Below are 20,470 nucleotides of genomic sequence, written 5' to 3' on the forward strand. Positions count from 1 at the left end.
GTCCATTGCCTGCGTCACTTAGGATCATAGAGATCATTAGACCCATCTCATGCAACTACTAGCCTTCCAGAATTTACAGGTATGGCCGCCATACTTCAAACCTTACGAAAGCCCAGTGACTCTCCACATGGCCTCACAACACCAGCTGCGAGGAGGAAGCACACACAAGCACGTGCAGTATCAACCCAGTCCGATGAAAACAGGGTATGCTAAAAAGCAGCAATGAACACATATGTGTACATGTCTTAAGAATACCCTAGTGGTTTCTTAGCTTTGCACCATTAGAAGTGTTCATGATAAATAGATACTAAAAAATAAAAGTCAAAGACATAAAGAATAAGTTTCAGAACACTGAGCAAAAGAAATTAAAAGCATACAAATCAAAGTTATTAGAAAGAGATAGAAAGAGGACAGCCAAATTACTAAATGAAATATAAAGCTATGGTAAGATATAACAAAAAGAAAACACTGTTTCCCAGAAAAAAAAATATATCTGGTACTGATATACCAGCCTAGATAAAGTTATCAGACTTCAAGGATAGTAGTAACTCTTCTGGACATTAAATAAAATTTTTAAAGAGGTTCTGAAGGGAAGAAAGGGAGAATTTTAAAATTAGGGGTGGTTTCAGTATTCTCCATGGCAATATTTAAGAACGGAATATTGTTAAGAAAAAAAAATCTACCAAGCTTTGCAAGAAAAATAGTGTGACCCAGTAGGCTTCAGCTGAATTAAATTCTTCTTCAGGTATAAGGGCAAGAGACATATCAAGATTTGAGAAAGATAGTATTTATGAATGTTTAATTACAAATTTTCTTCACAGATTCTAAACAATTAGCACATAAATCAAAATGGAGACCTGAGAAATAATAAAGCCCTTTGTAGGAAAGAATTAAGGCCAAATACTAGCGATAATTGCAAAAGAAAATACAACGCTATAAATCTTAAAATGTAGAGAAACACAAATTGCCAAGTAACAACTGGGAGGTGGGTGAACGTGGTGAGGAGTCTGGGAGAATGTATATTGCACTGTCTCTCATCTGCATTAAGAAAAATGAAGATTTGAGGGGTGCCTGGCTGGCTCAGTGCATAAAGCATGCGATTCTTGATATTGAGGTTATAAGGTCAAGCCCCCTGTGGGGTATAGAGATGACCTAAAAACACTTTTTTTAATGAAATGAAGATTTTGGTATGAAGACACGCATCAAGGGGCACCTGCGTGGCTTAGTCAGTTGAGCATCCGACTCTTAATTTTGGCTCAGGTCATGATCTCATGGTTTGTGAGATGGAGTCCCGCATCAGGCTCTAGGCTAGCAATGTGGAGCCTGCTTGGGATTCTCTCTCACCCTCTCTCTCTCTGCCTCTACCCCACTCGCATGCTTTCTCACTCAAAATAAATAAACATTTTGTTTTAAATGTATCAAAATCTGTCCCCTGAAAACAGGAATAAAACTTCTTTTCTAGGCCTCATACTCCATGATACCAAAACCAAAAATGACCATTTAGTAGATGATAAATAAATTCCACTGAATTCTAAAAAGTTAATGTCTAGTTTTAAGGTTGGGTTTTATCGAACCGTGTTAAAAAGACTGAGAGTAATAAAAACCGGGTATGAAAGAAGAAGAAATTCAACAATCTTGTTATTTCACAATTTTGTTAAATCACTATTGATTCAAAAAGGAAAACTTAAAAGTTTACAGTGAGGAATACCTAGAAATGAGAAACAATGAAAACATACCAGAATAATGAGATACAATTAAAGTAGTGCTTAGAGAAAATTTTATAACTATAGATACACAAGAAAGAATCAAAATAAATTAAACCAAAGAAGTTAGGAGTTGAACAACCAAATACAACTTAGAAAAGGAAATACAATAATTTAATAAAAATGAAGGAAGATCAATGTATTAGAAAACAGAGAAAAGTAGAATTCATAAATTCAAAGACCGTGAACACCTTAACCATTTTATGTATGTTACAGTTTCTTTTAATATGGAAAATGATGACAAACAAGTCGTCCCCCCAAATTCCATTCAGAGCTACATTTCTCTGAAGCCATATCATCTTGTTTAAAGAATGTGTAATGGTTCCTTATTTCCAATAATATAACATTTAACTTCACCTGTTTGTGATACAAAACCTCCCACCACAATGTCCTTTTCTAAATATCCAAACTAATTGCCTCTACTCCTCACACTAATCCTTCAACTCTCCCCAGCCTGCTTTTTTCCCCTTCAGAAAAGTCTAGTTTATTTAAATCCAGCTTACATACAGGGAAATTTATCCTTTTTCGATCCGCATTTTGAAGAGTTTTTAGTAAATATATGCAGTCACATAACCATCACTATATAACCATCACCATCATTGAGCTATAGACCATTTCCATCATCACAAAAAATTCCCTCCTGCCCTTTAAGGTCAAAACTCTCCTCCAATTCCCAGCCCATGGTGGCCATTTTGATCTGATTTCTGTTCCTACAATTTTGCCTCCTCCAGAATGTCATATAAATGGAATTGTAAATTATGCAACATTTTCTGGTCTGGTTTCTTTTACCTCGCATAATGCTTTGGGATTCATTCATGTTGTTGCATATTTCAGTAGCTTATTCCTTTTTATTACTGAGTAGCTGTTAATGGGCATGCGGGTGTTGCTGGTTTGGGGATATTATAAACAAAGCTGCTATAGGCATTTGTGTATTTGTGTATACATTTTGTGGACATATGTTTTTATTTCTTTTCAGTAAACATTTAGAAGTGGGACTGCTGAGCTGTATAGTAAATGTATGTTTAAATTCATACAAAATTGCCAAATGTTTTCCGAAGCGTCTACCATTTTGCATCCTCCCCAGAAATGTAGGAGTTCTAACAGCTCCACATTCACACCAGCATGTGGGCTTGCCTTTTTTTTCCCCCCACTCAAGTAGATGTGCAGTGGTGTTTACTGAAGTTTTCAATTTGCATTTTCCTAAGGACTAAAGATGTCAAACATGTTTTTACTTACTTATTTGCCATTAATATCTCCTTTATGGTGAGATACCTGTTCAAATCTTTTACCTATTATATTTTATTGAGCTTCTTATTGTTGAGTTGTAAGAATTATTTTACACACTCTAATAGAAATTCTCTATCAGATCTGTGCTAGCAAATACTTTCTCATAATCTGTGGACTGTTTCTCCTTGTTAAGGGCAGAACTTATCAATTTCATATAAAATTTCTCATTTTTTTCATTCATGTTTATAATGTGTGTATTCCATTTAAGAAATCTTTGCCTTGGGGGCGCCTGGGTGGCTCACTTGGTTAACTGTCCGACTTCAGCTCAGGTCATGATTTTGCACTTTGTGAGTTCGAGCCCCGTATTGGGCTCTGTGCTAACAGCTCAGAGCCTGGAGCCTGCTTCGGGTTCTGTGTTCCCCTCTTTCTCTGCCCCTCCCCTGCTCTCTCTCTCTCTCTCTCAAAAATAAATAAACATTAAAAACTTTTTCAAAAAAAGAAATTTTTGCCTTGAACTTTATTTCAGTTTTTATAATTAGTTCTATGATCTAATCTGAGTTGAGTTTTGTTCAGTGACTAATAGGTTAAGGTTCACCTTTTGCATCTGGATGTCTCATTTTTTTAAAATTATTTTTAATATATATATTTTTTTATTTTTAAGAGAGCAAAAGAGCATGAGTGGGGCAGGGGCAGAGAGGAGAGGGAGACACCGAATCTGAAGCTGGTTCCAGGCTCCCAGCTGTCAGCACAGAGCCCGATGTGGGGCTCGAACTCACAAACACAAGATCATGACCCGGACCAAAGTCGGACACTTAACTGACTGAGCCACCCAGACATCCCTGGATGCCTCATTTTTATAGCAGAACTTAATTGAAAAGTTACCCTTTCTATATTTAATTACCTTGATAGCTTTATAAAAATTCACTATATGTGTGTGTGTGTGTCGCTTTCCTTCTGGGCTGTTTATTTCACTGATCTAAATATCTTCTACAAATGCCACACTGTCCTGATTACTGTAATAAGTCATCACTGAAAAAGTCAATCAAAATGGTTCTTTTGCTAGACCTTTCTTGCATATGAATTTAGAAAAAGGTTGTCAATTTCTACTGAAAAGGCTGATAGATTGATGGGGATTGCATTGAGTCTATAAGTCAGTTAGGAAGAAATTGGCATCTTAATCCAATCATCATGGTATATCATCCAATTTTTTTAGGTCATCTCTAATTTTTCTCATCAATGTTTTATAGTTTTTCACACACACAATTTTTGTATGTTTGTCCATATATATTTCATATTTTGGAGCTATTTTACATATAATGGCAAATTAATGTCATTTTAAATGTAAATTGAATATCAATTTCCAATTGTTCATTTCTACCATGTAGAAATACACTTGAATTGTGTATATTGCACTTGTACCCCTGCAACATTGCTAAACATTCCTATTAATTCTAACAATTGTATATAGATTTGGGAAGATTTTCTCTGTAGACAGTTATATCACCTGTGAAAAAAAGACAACTTTATTTATTTCCCAATATAATGATGGCATTTGTTTTTTTCTCACCTAATTGCACTGGTTAAGACCTCCAGTGTGAAGTGGGACAGAGGTGTTGAGAGTAGATATCTTTAACTTGTTCTCAGTTTTACAGTGAAGACAAAAATCTTTCACTGTTAAGTAATGCCAGTGGTTCTGGGTTTTTGTTGTTGGTGGTGGTGTTGTAGTTGTTGTTTTTGCTTTTGTTTTTAAGAAGGCCTTTACTGGTTAAGGAAGTTCCCCTCTATTCCTGATTTGTAGGAATGGATGATTGATTCTGTTATATGCATTTATTGTATGTATTAGGATTCTCCAGAGAAACAGAACCAACTGGAAGGACATATGGTTATATGTACCCATTTATTGGATGGAGACCTTGCTATTATCTATCTAAATCATCTATGTATAATCTACCTACAAGAATGATTTATTTCAAGGAATTGACTCACATTATTGTAAAGGCAGACAAGTCCAAAATCTGTGGATAGACAGGAGAGTTGGAGACCAAGGGAAGATTTGATATGGCAGCTCATCTCTAAAGGCAGCATGATGGCAGAATTCCCTCTTCCTTGTGTGTATGTGTGTGTTGGAGGGTGTTGGTCTTTTTTCTTTTAACACCTTTAACTGACTGGACAAGACCTACTTGTATTATGGAATGCAATCTGCTGTGCTTAAAGACTACTGATGTAAATGTTAATCTCATCTAAAAATACCTTCACAAATGGATAATGTTTGATCAAGTATCTTGGTACCAGGGCTTAGCTAAACTGAGATGTAAAATTAATTATCACTCTACATCTCCTGGGATGATCATATGTGGTCCTTTTTTTTTTTTTTTCTATTTTAGTCCCTATATGATGAATTTGAGTGATTTTCAAAAGTTGAACCTTCTTCATGGCCTTCTTGCTATAAACTATACTTGGTCATGATGTAGTATCTTTCTCTTATATTACTGAATTTGATTTGCTAATATTTTTAAAGACTTTGTATCTGTATTCATATTAGTTTCCTACTGCTGCTATAAAAAATCACCACTAGAGGCTAGTGCTTAACGCAACGTAAAATTACCACACTCCATCTAGAGTTCAGAAGTTCAAAAAAAGTCTTAGCAGGCTAACATCAAAGTGTTGACAGAGGGCTGCATCCTTTCTGGAATCATGAGGGAGGAGTCTGTTTCCTTGCCAGTTCCAGCTTCCTGTTCACGTGTGTTCTCCATCTTTAGAACTGGATATTTTCACATGTTGACTTTACTTTTCATTGTTACTTTCTGATCATTCTAACACATGGGACATCTTCGAGTCTCATTCTGTGGACTGCCTTATCACTTAAAAATGAGTTCTTTTTCCTTGCTAGTTTTTGTATCTTATAGTTTTTAAAAATTGCAACAAATTATATATGGAAGAAAAAGTTACTGAGGTAAACAATTTTTAAATCTGGAAATGGCCATGCCTCTTTTTCTGGCAGGCCATTAATGTCAAGGTCTTGAGTCAATCTAGTTAGTAGTGGAGCTAGGTGAGCTAGGCAAGCAAAGTGTGGATTGTTTGTTGCTACCATTACTCCCAGCACACTGCAAGTTCAAATTCCTTCAGCGGTTGCCTCACGTTATGTACTTAGCGTGGGTCTGGTATTGTCACGGAGTTTTGCTCTATTCCTGCTCTACCCTCATTTTTAGAAGGTGTCGCACAATTATTAAACAGAAGAGTCCTTTTCCCTGCTCTTGCCCAAGGGTCAGTGAACTTTTTCTGTACCATAGTGAATAATTTGGCTTTTTAGGCTACATCTGATCTGTCTCCTTCTTTTGTTTTTATTTTACAGTCCTTTAAAACTATAAAAAACCATTCTTAGCTCACAGGCTTTGCAAAAACAGTCCCCTGGGTAGAATACACTATCCTTCGCTTGCCCTTTAAAAAACCATTAATATTTTAGCTGATCTCTTCTCAACCACCTCTGTGGCAGCCACCTCTTCCCTCTCTGTTCTTCCAAAGGTATAACAGTTCATGGATGCCATCTCTGTCTCAGAAGAGCTTGTCCCTCCTTGGAATTCAGTTTCATTCACTGTGTTATGACCTCAGGCCTCTGGTTCAAGAAAAGTTATGATTTCTAAGACGATCTGTCGCTCTCTCGTTGTTAGGGTAGGAGTGACTTACTCTTGTGGCTTTCTCATCTTAAACAGAAGCGCTCACATTGCTTCCCTCCTGCGGGAGGAATGGCTCAATAAATATTTAGTGATGGATTCATAATTTAAGAACTCACAGAATTTAAGCTGTGTTCCTTTACAATACTCTATTTCACATTCTTTTAAATTTTTTTAAATGTTTTATTTATTCTTGAGAGAGAGAAAGAGCATGAGCGGAGGAGTGGCAGAGCAAGAGAGGGACACAGCATCTGAAGCAGGCTCCAGGCTCTGAGCTGTCAGCACAGAGCCCAATGTGGAGCTCGAACTCACAAGCCATGAGATCATGACCTGAGCCGAGGTCGGACACTTTACTGACTGAGCCACCCAGGCACCCCATCTATTTCATATTCTAAGGATTGTTTGTTGAATATGGATCTTATGCACGCAGAGTATGGACTTTTGAGTACCTGTCATCCCACACACCCAGAGAGAATAATAATTAACTAAAATCGGATAGTAAAAAATGTCAATTCTATTGTTTTATGACTTAGCAGTTTTGGGGAGAAATATGACCTGGTAAACTTAATGGAGTTACAAATGTTTTGTTCTTTTTACGCAAGCCGAGTACAATAGGAATGTTGTGGAATAACCTAGTATCTTAGTTAATAATTATTATTATATATTATCAGCACTCATTCCCTTTGCAAACATTTGCTTCTTTTCTATTATAATGCTATGTATGTAGCAGTATATATAACTATTCTGTTATGCCGCTAAATACTCTGAAGCAGGGGTTGAAAAACTGCAGTCCGAGGGCCAGATCTGACCCACAATTTGTTTTTGTACAACTCACAAGCTAAGAATGTTTTTTTTTTACATTTTTGAATACTTATAAAGAAATGAAGTTTGAGACAGAGACCGCATGTGGCCCCCAAACCTTAAAATGTTTACTAGCAGGCCCTTTACAGAAAACATTTGCTGTCCTCTGCGTCTAAAGGATACAAAATTGGGTAATCTATTGTCCCTGTCCTCAGAAGACCTTTTGACTCTGGTAAAACACATAAATAGGTAAAGTGTGAATTAGAAAGTAATGTGAAAACTACCAAATATCATTCTATAAAGAAATAGAGAAGGGAAACAGTTATTTCTAGGCAGTGGCAACCAGGGGGTCTCTTTGGTAGAGCTGCATTTTAATAGAACAGTAAAATATGGGCAGAATTAATATATCTATGGAACTAAATACATCAGAAAAGCTAGGATGCCCAGGGTTAGGAAACAAGAAAATTGCCTTTTAACTAATTAACTGGAAAAATCATATGGTCCATTTATTTTTCCATCCCCAGTCATTAACTACCCCGATAAGATTCATTTTCAAATGAGATTTACTTTAATGATTTTAGACGTTGACTTGTTTTTAAAAAACAAACACACAAACAAACCCAAACTCTCTGAAACCTGTATTTCTTCTCAGGAAACCTATAAAGATGGCTTTAACCTTTAGGAATTCTCCATAAGTTGTACTGATGACGTAAAACTAAATGGTCCTTAAATTGGGACGGGCATGTCCCCAGGTGCTGCACTCTTGGGTACACAAGCCACACACAAAGTATGGCATATATACCTAAACTGTTTAATTTTACTGCAAAATTGGGGCAAAGGCTCTTTTGGTTTTGTTGCTGTTTTGTTAATGTCTTTGAGAGTTTAGCTGAATACATACACCAGAATCAGCGGAATGCATATTGTATGTCAGCTAATCTTTTGCCTTTTTATGAAAGCCCAAAGAACAGAACGTTTTAGTGTGCGAGGACTAAATAGGAAATCTAGTATTTTTGTGATAATTAGAAACTCAGCATGCCATTTACATCACAAACTAGAATGCTGCTGTGACAAGACCAGACTTTGCTAATGTCACTGGCCCTCAAGGCTAATTCTTGTCTATCCAAATAAAATGCAACATGAAATTTGAAAGAATTCTCATTGGCAGCCCATTTAGGTTTTCCTTTTATTTGATAGATTAGTATTATAACCTACAAACCACTGTTTTGCTCTCTTGCTTTCCAGGATACACACTCAGACCATCATTAGCCCTTCTTGCCATGACCACATTCAGTCAAATGCTTTATGTAATAAGAATGGATTTCATGAGGTTAAAGCTCCTCCTGTGTACTTCCCTTTTTTTTTTTTTTTAACTTTTTAACGTTTGTTTTTGAGAGAGAGAGAGAGAGGCAGAGTGCGAGTGGGGGAGGGGCAGAGAGAGGGAGACACAGACTCTGAAGCAGGTTCCAGGCTCTGAGCTGTCAGCACAGAGCCCGATGGGGGGGCTTGAATCCACGAACCATGAGATCACCCGGACCGAGGTCGGATGCTGAACTGACTGAGCCACCCAGGCACCCCTATACTTGCCTTTTATATTCACTTCTGTTTCCTTAGTTATTAAAGACCTCACTCTTATTTTCAGGACGCTTATACATTTTGCTGAAAAACAGGGGTGCTGGAGATGTATCTACAAGGGCAGATTAATCAGGACTTGGCAAAGTTTCAGAGTAGATAAGCTGTGCTGTGCTGGAAGATTCATTACTGATATGCTAGCTACTCCGAATGACAAGGGCACACCCCACCGGGCTGAAACCAGTGACTTCCTCCGAGGGCCACGGTTCATCTACAGGAATTAGCCAACCATATCAACTTCTTGGAATTGAATATTGGTGAATTTCCTGATGCTGACCCTAAATCTTTCCACATGGTTCTGCGTGGGCTGCGCTTTTCCCACGTTTGACTTCTCCTTCTGCCCTTCCGCCGAATCAGCCCCAGGCCATATGACCTTCTGAGGTACAGCGATTCCTTGGATCTTTCCCTTTGCCTAATTCCACTGACTTGGATTGAACACTTGCTACCTTCAGGTCTCCCCTCTTGATTCTCAAAATCTTGCTCTGGATGTCAAAAAAGGAAACACTAAAAGGTATTCGAAATGACACTATTAAAAGCAAACAAGCAAACAAAAACCCTTGCTTCTCCTGGAAGCAACATAGAATGCCTCTCACTAGGAAAGTCACAAACAAGCAAGTGGGAAGTAAAAAAAAATACTAAGTTAAATATTTCAATCTATGATCTGGCTAGATTTACACGAACACAAATTTAGCTGTAATTTCCACCACAGTGAGCATCACGATATCACAAAATAACCACAAATGTTAATTTCTATTATTATAGTGCCATTCTCTCGGTTTATCTTTTAAAGGTAGTAATTTTTACATTTTGGGATGAGTGTATGGATTCTTGGCTTAAACAGAGAGTTCTAATCAGAAGCTTTGAAACCTGTGAATTTATTTATACAAGATTTTAAAACATTAGAAAAATCCGAAGGTATGGAGAATTTACCAAGAAGTGATGTTTTTCCAGAGATTCACAAGAAGCATGATGTTGAGTAAAATCACAACACTCCTCTTGAAGCAGGATTCTTGCACAGAGAGACGGGACACCAAGACTTTTCTGTCCAGGAAGCAACTTTGTCATGCGGGCATGGGCTCATTGGGTTTGTACCCGAAAAAACTAAGCCCCGAGTGCAGTGGGGTGCAGCCTTTTATGCAATTTCTTTCTACTTCTTTGTCTCCCATATATGGTGACATATAGTCTGATTGGACACAGTCCAAGTTACAGAGGCACCTCGGAGCTACACATGCCTGTTGATTGGACCACAATCTAAGGGTTGATTGGACCACATTCCATTCCTGTGTTCTGAGGAGGCCTTCACCATATTCCTTAAGGAGGCGTTCTGCCATCCCCTGTAAGTGGTGAGCATCGGCAAAATAAAAGAAATATTTTTGATGTTTACTGAAAACATGAGTTTTTACTGTGGAGGAATGACAAACCTAAAACCTGGGAAACTTTCTGCTAAAAGACTTTGAGACAAAATGGTCTGTTATGTTCACTTTTGTAGCATCATTTAAAACCTATTTCATACAATCACTATTGTAGTATCATTTAAAACCTATTTAGTACAATTTAAAGAATAATCGTGAGGAATTTTTTCCAAATAAAAAAAAAATTAGAAGACCTTGCTGGAAGCAATTCAATAAAAATACAAATAGGCAAATAAAAAATCTTTCAAAGTTAACTTCAAGGTCATTTTCAAAAATACTTTAAAAGATGAAGCTCATGTAACGAGAATATTTGATAGAGCCCATGCTGTAGGCATGACTAAATCTATTTTGGATCAAAAAGAGGCAGCCAAGCTGAAAAAAGGTGCCCATATCAAACTTGGGGACTGGTAACCTGCATCAAGGACATCACTCATTGTGACTGACCCAGCAGCCACTGCATCATTTACCAAGAATACTCACCTCAAACAATATGCCTCTGATTTCCTCTGTGTGCTCAATGGGGTGGTAAAAATGGAAACTTTTACTTAAGGAAAAAAAAAGTCCAGTGATTTGAATACCTTTTTTCTAAAAAACAATAGGAAGTGACTTTGAAAACTTACTGCATCCACAAACCTTAGCTTAACCCAGAAAACCACAAACACAGATGTGCAGTGAGGGCACCGTGGTGGTCTAACTCTGGCTTCTGTCGTTATATTTCTCACAGAGATGGGGAATGAAGACATCCAGCAAAAGGTCAACCTTGGATATGATTAATTAATGCTTTTTTTTTATCCTCAGTGGTAAAGGATATTTCACAGAACTGTTTTATCCAGAAGACACTTTTTTTTAAGCAAAATAATATCAATCAATAGTTGCAAGAAGAAACTTTCAAGGTTGTCACCATGTATGACAGGATCACAATTACTGCAATTAAAAAGAATATTGAGGGGCACCTGGGTGGCTCAGCTGGTTGAGTGTCTGACTTCAGCTCAGGTCATGATCTCACGGCTTGTGAGTTCGAGCCCCACATTGGGTTCTGTGCTGACAGCTCAGAGCCTGGAGCCTGCTTCGGATCCTGTGTCTCCCCCTCTCTTTGCCCCTCCCATGCTCCTGCTCTGTCTCTCTCTCTCTCTCTCTCTCTCTCTCTGTTCTCAATAATAAATAACCTTTAAAAAATGTTTTAAAGAATATTGAGACCTGAAATAAGAGAACTGCTGTGGGGATGATGAGGTTTTTGAGCATTTCAGTTCACCTGAAAGGAATGGTGTTTATAAGGTCTTTGTTAAAGACAAGAATAACATCATCATTCACCATCCTTCACTGTAAAGAGTCATTTGATGAGTAAATGCCAGAAATAGTAAGAGCAAATGCCCAGTGGAGCACAGAGATTTCAGGCCCATCATATGACTCAAATGTACAACCACCTGTAAAATCTCCAACAACAGTTCCCTGTGCATATACTATCTTGAACCGTCTTTTGGCAACATTACGGGCATTTTTACTTAGTGATCATTATAATATAATTTATACATCAGTAAAAAAAAAATAGGGTTGTGATCTAGGCCCACACATATACCCATACACATAGTTTTTACTGTAATACCAAGGGATATTTCTGGGTCATGGAACCTTCCTCAACTCAGTTCATTTTGTATCTAAAATGCATAAACTCACTGCAATAGTATCTTATCCATCAACCCAGAAATATAGAAAACAATTTCTCTAAGTGTAAGCATTGGCATTTAAACATATAAATAATTTATACTAAAGTAAGCACAAGTGTATTATTGAGGAGAATGCAAAATTTGAAAGAATCATTAAGATAAAATGAGAGAGATATTATCTTCAGTGAGTCAACCAAAGCACCCAGGATGTATTTCCCTCTTATTTTAGGTCCACTTTGCAGAGAATATTTTATTTTAGGTCTACTTTGAAGAAAATCTTTTCTCAAGAAAAGATTTGGCATTCTTTAACCGTCTGTGAAGTGTGTGTTTTCCATGTATTTCCACTAAGCCAGCCACAGGAGTGACCAACGCTCTCTCAGTCGGGCTCCCCTGTGAACAGTGGTTTTGAAATGAGATGTTGATGTTTAGAAAAATCAATATTAGTTTTAAATGAATGTTGGAAGTCAAAAGTTAATGAATAAAAGAACAACATTGTGGATGTAGCCCAGTTTTGCTTACAGCATAAACATTGGCTACTGTTTTGGGAGGAAATCAGTTCAGTGATTACTAAATGAATGAATATGGCCAAGTTACTTAACCTGTCTATAAAACTATTTCCTCATATATCATATGAGAATAATGTAATCACCTCCTGGGCTTGATTTTCGAGACTGCCAGTGCTGAGAGAGGCAGTTAGTTCATCCCAGAGGTCATCCAAATGGAGGTGAGCTTGAGAAATTTGAGGTTAACGGGGCAGGCTGAGATCAGTAAAGTAGAAATGAGCTTCAAGGGGGCCATCAAACCCTGAAGAGCCTGAGAAAGAAGAGAGAACTAAAACATGCAGCCAGTAATGAACATTAAGTTAGTAACCACCAGGACAAGGTGCCTACAGAGGTGACAGCCTGTAGAATTCAGACTCAGCAAAAGCAGGGGCAGTCACCAGTGGCTGGCTTTTTACCTCTTCAAATACCCTATTTCCACATAAAGTCACATTGGGAGATACTGGTGGTTAGGACTTCAACAAATGAATTTGGGGGGGGACCCAATTCAGCCCATAACAGATGGCTTAACCAGTGACAACGACGATTAGTCACCACCCACCTCTCACAATCTATTATCCTTGCCCTACCTCCAACATACAGGCTCATATCCCACGTTTTCAAAAAAGTAACCAGACCACACACTTTAAAACCTAATCACTTGTTTACTAGATTTTAAATCAGAACAGTTAGAACTACATATCAGAGTTTCTTAACATGATGAGAAAGAAGTATTTTTACAGGGAGTAGATGTATATTTGCAACCACATAAAGAAACTTGACATTTCAGTTCTGAGAGCAAACACATAATTTTGGTTCAGCTTCAAAAATACTGAAAATTTCTTACGGGTTCCCATGTCTACTTTGGAGAGTCTAGTTGAGAGCCACTGCTTTAGTTATTAACTTTCTTAAAAGAAAATCTCTGGTGAGATTATTTTCTATTGTCTTTCGACTTTGTGGTTCTACAACAGCCCTTAAAGTTGGCCTTTAGACAACGCTGGCCCACTCAGCAGAAAGCTCACGAATGGTAGGGTAAACATGTATGGACCTTCAGGGGCATAGTCTTCCTGTTTAGAAAAATGCCCCATTCTCTGGTGGAGAACTCTTCTTCCTCTGGGGCACACAGGTCAATGGAATTGTGAATGAAAGTATTCTGATCTCCCTGTTGTGAAGAGGTGGGCACCTCAGTTGAGCTGAGCTAACTGAACATTCTCTCTCTGAAACTGGGATTTAACCAAATAAGAAAACACTGATAACATTAGAATTCATTCACCCAGTCGTTGCTGTTATCAAGAACCCAGGCTGTTTGCATGCTTGTCTTCAAGCTTGGTTTCCCACCCTCTTATCCAGACCTGGGAGCACTCCCGTGACCTAACAGCAAAGTCCCTTTTTTCAAAGAAGTTACCCAGTGTTAGTTTCTGGAACTTGCCAGAGAGAAAAAAAAAAAAATCCTGATAATACCAACCATATGAGTAAGATTTCCAGACAACTAACATCTATATATGACTGTCTTATTGCTTCTTTCAGTAGACCTCGCCCCCGTCATGCCACCTGAGAAAAGAAACACATTTGCAAAGCTGAAGAACTCCTCAGAGTGAGGCATTAGGGCAAATGGAGCAGACTTAATTGTTTATAGCAACTTCTTCCTATAACTGAGAAGCAGCAGCTAAACATTTAGAACCGTAGTCCTCAGGTATGGTTGCATACCCAACTCATTTTGGAGGAAAACCTAATGTAGTCATCTTTGTATGTGCCTACGCCTCGAATCTATATGGAGTCATTTGGTCCTTCCTAATGTGTGGTCCTGGGTCCAGCAGCATCAGATTCGCCCCAGGAACGGTTTAAAAAAAAAAGCAAATTCTCAATCCCCGCTCCCAGACCTACTCTGACAGAGACTCTGGGGGTGGGACCAGCAATCTGTGGTTTGACTAGCCCTCCAGATGATTCTGATGCTCACTGAAGTTTAAATATCTTTGGGGGAGGTAAAGGCTCAAACTGGAATGGGATTCTGCATCTCAGTAATAAACTGGACATTTCTCTCCGTGAGAAAATTTAAGAAATCCTTAAAGGCATCCCTCTAGCAGTCTTGTCCTAGTTGGGCCAAAGCCTTCCTCTTCCTCCCTCTACCCCTAGCCCTTCTTTGACTGTTGCTTCAAGAAAAAAAGAGAAATGGTCATTAAGAAAGGCAGGAGGTCTGAAAACAGAGCAGTATGGTCATTTATGCGAAGCCCTGCAACCCCATTTCCGACTACTTGATTGTTTTATTTGCCCCAGAGGCACTACTTCTCACACATTTGGCTCCTCTCTTTAAAAGGAACCCCAACTAATCATTTTCTTGTGCTTCGATGCAATACTCTCCCAAGTATTCTTTTTAAATTGAGTGAAAATTAAACCTAATGCACATGGTTCCATAATAACATTTCTTTTAATGAGACCCATGTTCTAATGGAAAGGACTGCCCTACTAAATTAAAAGTAGTGAAATATATAAAACACATAATCTAGCACATGAAACCAAAAACCTAATTTATTCATTCATTTCACTAGACAATGTGATGAAGCATAACGAGAACATGATAAAATGAAGCTGTGTTCCTGCCTCCTTCTGCCGTTTCCCGTTTCCTACTTGGAAAAGGTCAGCGTGAGAAAAATTTGACCTTAACATCTACTTCCCAGTAAAGCAAAACCAGTGAAATCAAATATTTTCCATGTCCTTCTAATCTGAAAATCTAATTGTAAATTAAAAAAAAAAAACAAAAAACCTCTTCATTAGATGAAATCTTTTTAACTTCAAATGTCTTCAACTTTAAAAAAAAAAGTATTTTTAGCAAGGCTGGGATGCATTCCAAGTAATTTCAAAATCACTATCAAAATCGTACTTTAGTTATAGGTTAAAAAACCAAGCACATAATCTGCAGTGTTTTATGAGGTTATTAATTTGAATTATGGAATTCTAATTGCCTAGGAGCTTGTCCATAAACCACTGCTCTCCTCCGGCAGGATGGAAAAGAACACAAAGTATTCCCACCAGGAAACTTGGAAGCTTGTCAGAACCTACAAATGTTTCTCAAACTTCATGGTTACTTTCAAGGCTTTGGATATTTTGCAAATCCTCTGATCAAAAGGTAACCATGAACCCAGAGGTGTGTGTGCACGTGTTTAGCTTTTTCTCAGCACGCCATATACACACTGAAATACTGAAAGAGGCCAGTACTATGTCAATTCCTCCAATAACTGAGGTGTGCTTGTTTTATAAATAACTAATTGGACATTATTTAAGGTGTGTGTGTGTGTGTGTGCGCATGCGTGTGTTTATTTGTATGCATGTGAAAGCATAGAGGTATACAAGCATTTACTTTGCATGTATCTAGTTAAATACTCTCCGGTTCCAATTTTTATTCCAGCCCTACAAAAATGCAAATTGGCTCAAACTTATTTATTGGTATATAATATGTTGGGGTCACAAATTGTTTTGAGATAGATTTTTCCGTAAGAGACATCCAGCTGTATAATTTCAATAATGTATTTTCTTCACCTTTTTTTCATTTTTAAAAAACAATGATTTCTCAAGTTTTCACGATCCAGATAAAAAGCTCTTCATTCCATTCATCGCATCATTCAGTTGCCCAAATGCAGTTTGGACTGAGTACCGGGAATAAGAAGATGAATTTTAAACTTGTTTCCATAAAACTACTACATGAGGTCCAACTACAAACCACACAAGATAAATATAAACTAGCGGGGTTAACATTATACAAGTAGTAGTGATCGTTTTTAAATGCCTGTACGGGCAGAAGAAACTTGTCCATAGCTAAAGCAGAAAAAAAAAAAAAAAAAGGAATAATAAAGACAACAACTTGAAATGAAACGATTTTGTAAACTTCTTATGCAAACACTCTTACTTTCAGCACTTTGTATCCAGCGTCTGTTTCCTGTTGGCATCTTGCAGGGCATTGCAAAAACTAATTAACAAATCCATACTGTACTCCCTGGGTAATTAAAGAGAAACTGCATAGGGATCTCAGTAGTTTATGGAATTTTAAGTATGGGCACTTGGACCAGATCAGTCAGATCAACGATGTATTGAAAAGAAAGGTATCTTTATTCAGGCTTCTGTGGGAGTCCCTGGCCCCGCGAGATCTTCCAGACCGTGAGACCAATCATTCAGCCACAGTGTTGCTTAATTGGCTTGATTTGGTTTTGGTGTTGAAGTAGTTTTCCTCCAATGAGTAGGTGGCTCAGTGAGAATCCCAAAAGAAAACATCTTCTAAAAGAGCTTTTGGTACTTAGAGGTTTAGGAAAAATGACAAGAAGAAGCATTTTCCTGGAGTAAATATTATTCCTTGGAACAAATCAAGGTATTGACTGTAACAATAACAAAAAAAAAGTGAAGAAAAATTCTGTGCAGCAGCAACCAGTAACTTCTGAGAAGTTACTTTCTAGTGACATTAAAACAGTAAATATCCAACCTGATTTATAGGTGTTTTTGCTTTTGACTGAAAATGTCCAATGTATGTGGCTTGAATACATGTTCTTGTCTCAAATGTTCTACCACACACATTTCCACCTACTGTGAAGCCAAACACATTTTGACTAATGTTATTGCTTGTGAAAATTTTCCCTATGACTTGAAATCCTAACTCTGTGCTTCTTTTAAACATTCACATTTATAAATGGGCAATTGTTAAACCACTTGCTGTTTGTCTTAGAGTTACCATAATAAGGGTGATAAAGTAAGTAATCTAACCTTTCAGATACTATGAATTTTCCATTTTGTATTTGAGAACAGCACGTAGAAAGAAAAGAATCCTTGAGGGTGGGAGATTTTTAAGAATGATTCTTAGATGCCAAGGCCTCTCATTAACATTTCTCCAGTGAGGGTGTTTCAAGTTGTCTGAAGTTGTGTTTCTTACAAAAAAAGAAAAAAAAAGCAACTCAGGTAAAACTTGTCTGCTCTTATATTTTAAGACCATTGGCAAAATGCGTGCTCATTTAACTGCGCTTAGGGACTCACACAGACAGAATAAAAATACACCAGCCTATTCTTCTAGCATTACAGATGCAATTTGGCCAGAGCACTTCCTTACAAGTGAGTAAGACATCATTCTCAAAAATCATATTTATATGTGGTATTTAGGACCACTTTGTATGGAATGTGAAGTGTTTTATGAACAAGTCCCACTCCAGATGTGGGAGATGGATCCCAGAGGAGGTGAGCAAATCTCTGTCTCTAGTTCAGGCTCAGAGTCAGTGCTAAACTATTCTCCATCCAAGTACAACCTCAAAAGGCTTTGCAGCCCCCGGTGGTACCTAATTACCTAGCAAGGTGTTGTAAGGTGTCCTTAGGAAGGTATGTGGCCAGTGCTGGTGTCTCACACGGCCAGATGCTGCTAGATGCTCTGACGGGAGCCTGGGGCCACCTCTGGAAGCATTCTCGTGAGACACTGCCACACACAGCAGGCAAGCTGTTTGTTACCAGGGAAGGGAGCCTGGGAGGCGTGGGCACTGGTGGAGTTGAAATTACGGCTGCACCATGTATTGACTGGGACGCTAGGAGTGCAGCTGAATTTTTCTGAGCCTCACGCAGATTCTGAGTAAAGTGCTACGCTGGTTAATATGCTATGTCGCTCAGCTCCCAGTTCGCCCTCTGTGCTCTGCTGTGACTGGCCGGAGCTGGGACTTTGCCAGCTACATCTCTTCATTGCCAGCTGGCTTCTTGTTAGGTCATCCAAAAGAAGGGGAAGGGGAGGGGAGAGACCTTCCTTCTTCTCTTTGCGGGTCTCAAGTACTCTTCCCCCAGCGGTGACACTTGGCCCCAGTTTTCAGCTCCTATTGGCACTGACAGAACAAGGCTCATGATACCTCCTTCAGAGGTGTCGACCTCAGACAGGAAGTCCAAGTTCCAGCACCTCAGCAGCCATCGTTTTGGCTTCTACATCCTGCTACTCTTAACTTCTTCGTTTCCCCAGCCTTACGGATAGTAGCTGCTTCCTAAATTACATCCGTCTTCCCCTTTTTCTCATTTAGCTAAACTACTGCCTGCATTAAGTTCTCTCTGACATACCTAGTGTGTTTCCGTGTGAGTTAGTGCAACCTACTTAAAAATGTTTATGTGGATGAAATGAGATACCGCGTGCCAAAAGTGGGTTATACGGCATGGGATGGTGTAGAATAAATACATGGCTCCTCTTTCCATTTGTAAAAGGGGTGTCCAAAGCTCCCTCCTCCCTCAGTAAAGTTAGTTTGTGCAAGTTGTGGCTTTAGATATAGAATTGTTTAATTAAGAAAAGAACCCTGGCTTTCTCACTCTTTGCAAGTCTCTCTAAGGTACAGAATCATGGAAGAAATGTATGTTCATGGGCTCTCTGGTTCTTTTTTTTTTTTTTTTTTGAGTATTTGCAAAATTTGCACAGCAAGAGTCATCTTCACATGTTGGAATGGAAAATGTTAGTGGCCACATGGTAGTACCATGATGTGCGATCAGAAGATCATGCACTTCTCCTTTTTAAAAAAAAAAAATGTTTATTTATTTATACTGAGAGAGAGAGAGAGCAGGGGAGGGAAAGGGAGGGGCAGAGAGAGGGAGAGAGAGAAAGAGAGAGAGAGAATCCCAAGCATTTCCTCACTGTCAGTGTGGAGTGCCACATGGGGCTCGAATTCACAAATGTGAGTGAGATCATGACCCAAGCTGAAAGCAAGAGTCAGACACTTAACTGAGTGAGCCACCCAGGCTCCCTTTGCACTTCTTCTCCTTAATAATCTATTTTAAATAATCATTGATAAGCCCTTCTCATCCAGTGAGCCCTGATTATCTGTAATACCAAAGTCAAGATTTTTCTCTCATACCTTCCTAACACAATCTCGTATTATTCAAAAGTCGTCATTATGCTCATGTCATTATTTATGCTAGGTCCATTTGCATTTTACTTTTGCTCCTATTCTTCCCTCTCTTCTGAAATGCTTTCCCCTTCTTTACATTTTATCCAAATCCATCAAGACTCAGCTGAGAAAACCTTCTCTCAGCCCACCAAGATATCTCCCATTAATTTATACCTATTGTAGTTTCTGGCAATATAGCAATTGATTATTCTCTGACTAGAAATCTTATCAGCTCATTTAAGTTGAAAAAAAAAAACAAAACTATGGCATGGATCATGGTTTGTTGTTTTTTTTTTTTGTCAAGGCTCATAGATAAATATGAAGCCTTGAAATAAATATTTGCTGGCTGATTGGCCAACCTTTAATAAAGTTTTATGATCGAATGTGTCACTAAGACTTCCATTTTCTCTGAGGGCAATGCTGAAATAGAAAACTAAGTACGCATACAATATATTTCTGGGAATTTATCAATGCATATTATTATAATAAAAGTTTTAGAATTTTCCTAATTACCAACTTAGTAGAGATGACAACCCTTTGAAACAACTGGAATCAGTACTTTTCCTTTCTACAGCCTAGATTGACAACTCCCCCTGCAGAGATGCAACATAAAATATTTGCAGTACAACCACCATCTTAATGAACCGAATTTGTGACTGGAAGAATTGAAGTGCTCGATCTTGTATTGTTTTATTCATGAAGTGGCTGGCATAATGCAAGTAGGCACAATCCCTTATACTCTTGCACAGAAACTAAATTTATGAAATGAAGAGTCAATCTCTTTGCTTTTCAATTCTCAGTCATGATGATGATAGACTGAGTGGTTGACAGAAGTTAGTGCCTCAGAACAGCCAGTGAACCCAGATACGGTTGCTCACTCTGAAAT

The sequence above is a fragment of the Lynx canadensis genome, chromosome D4 (genome assembly GCF_007474595.2).
Source record: "Lynx canadensis isolate LIC74 chromosome D4, mLynCan4.pri.v2, whole genome shotgun sequence".
NCBI classification, from domain to species: domain Eukaryota; kingdom Metazoa; phylum Chordata; class Mammalia; order Carnivora; family Felidae; genus Lynx; species Lynx canadensis.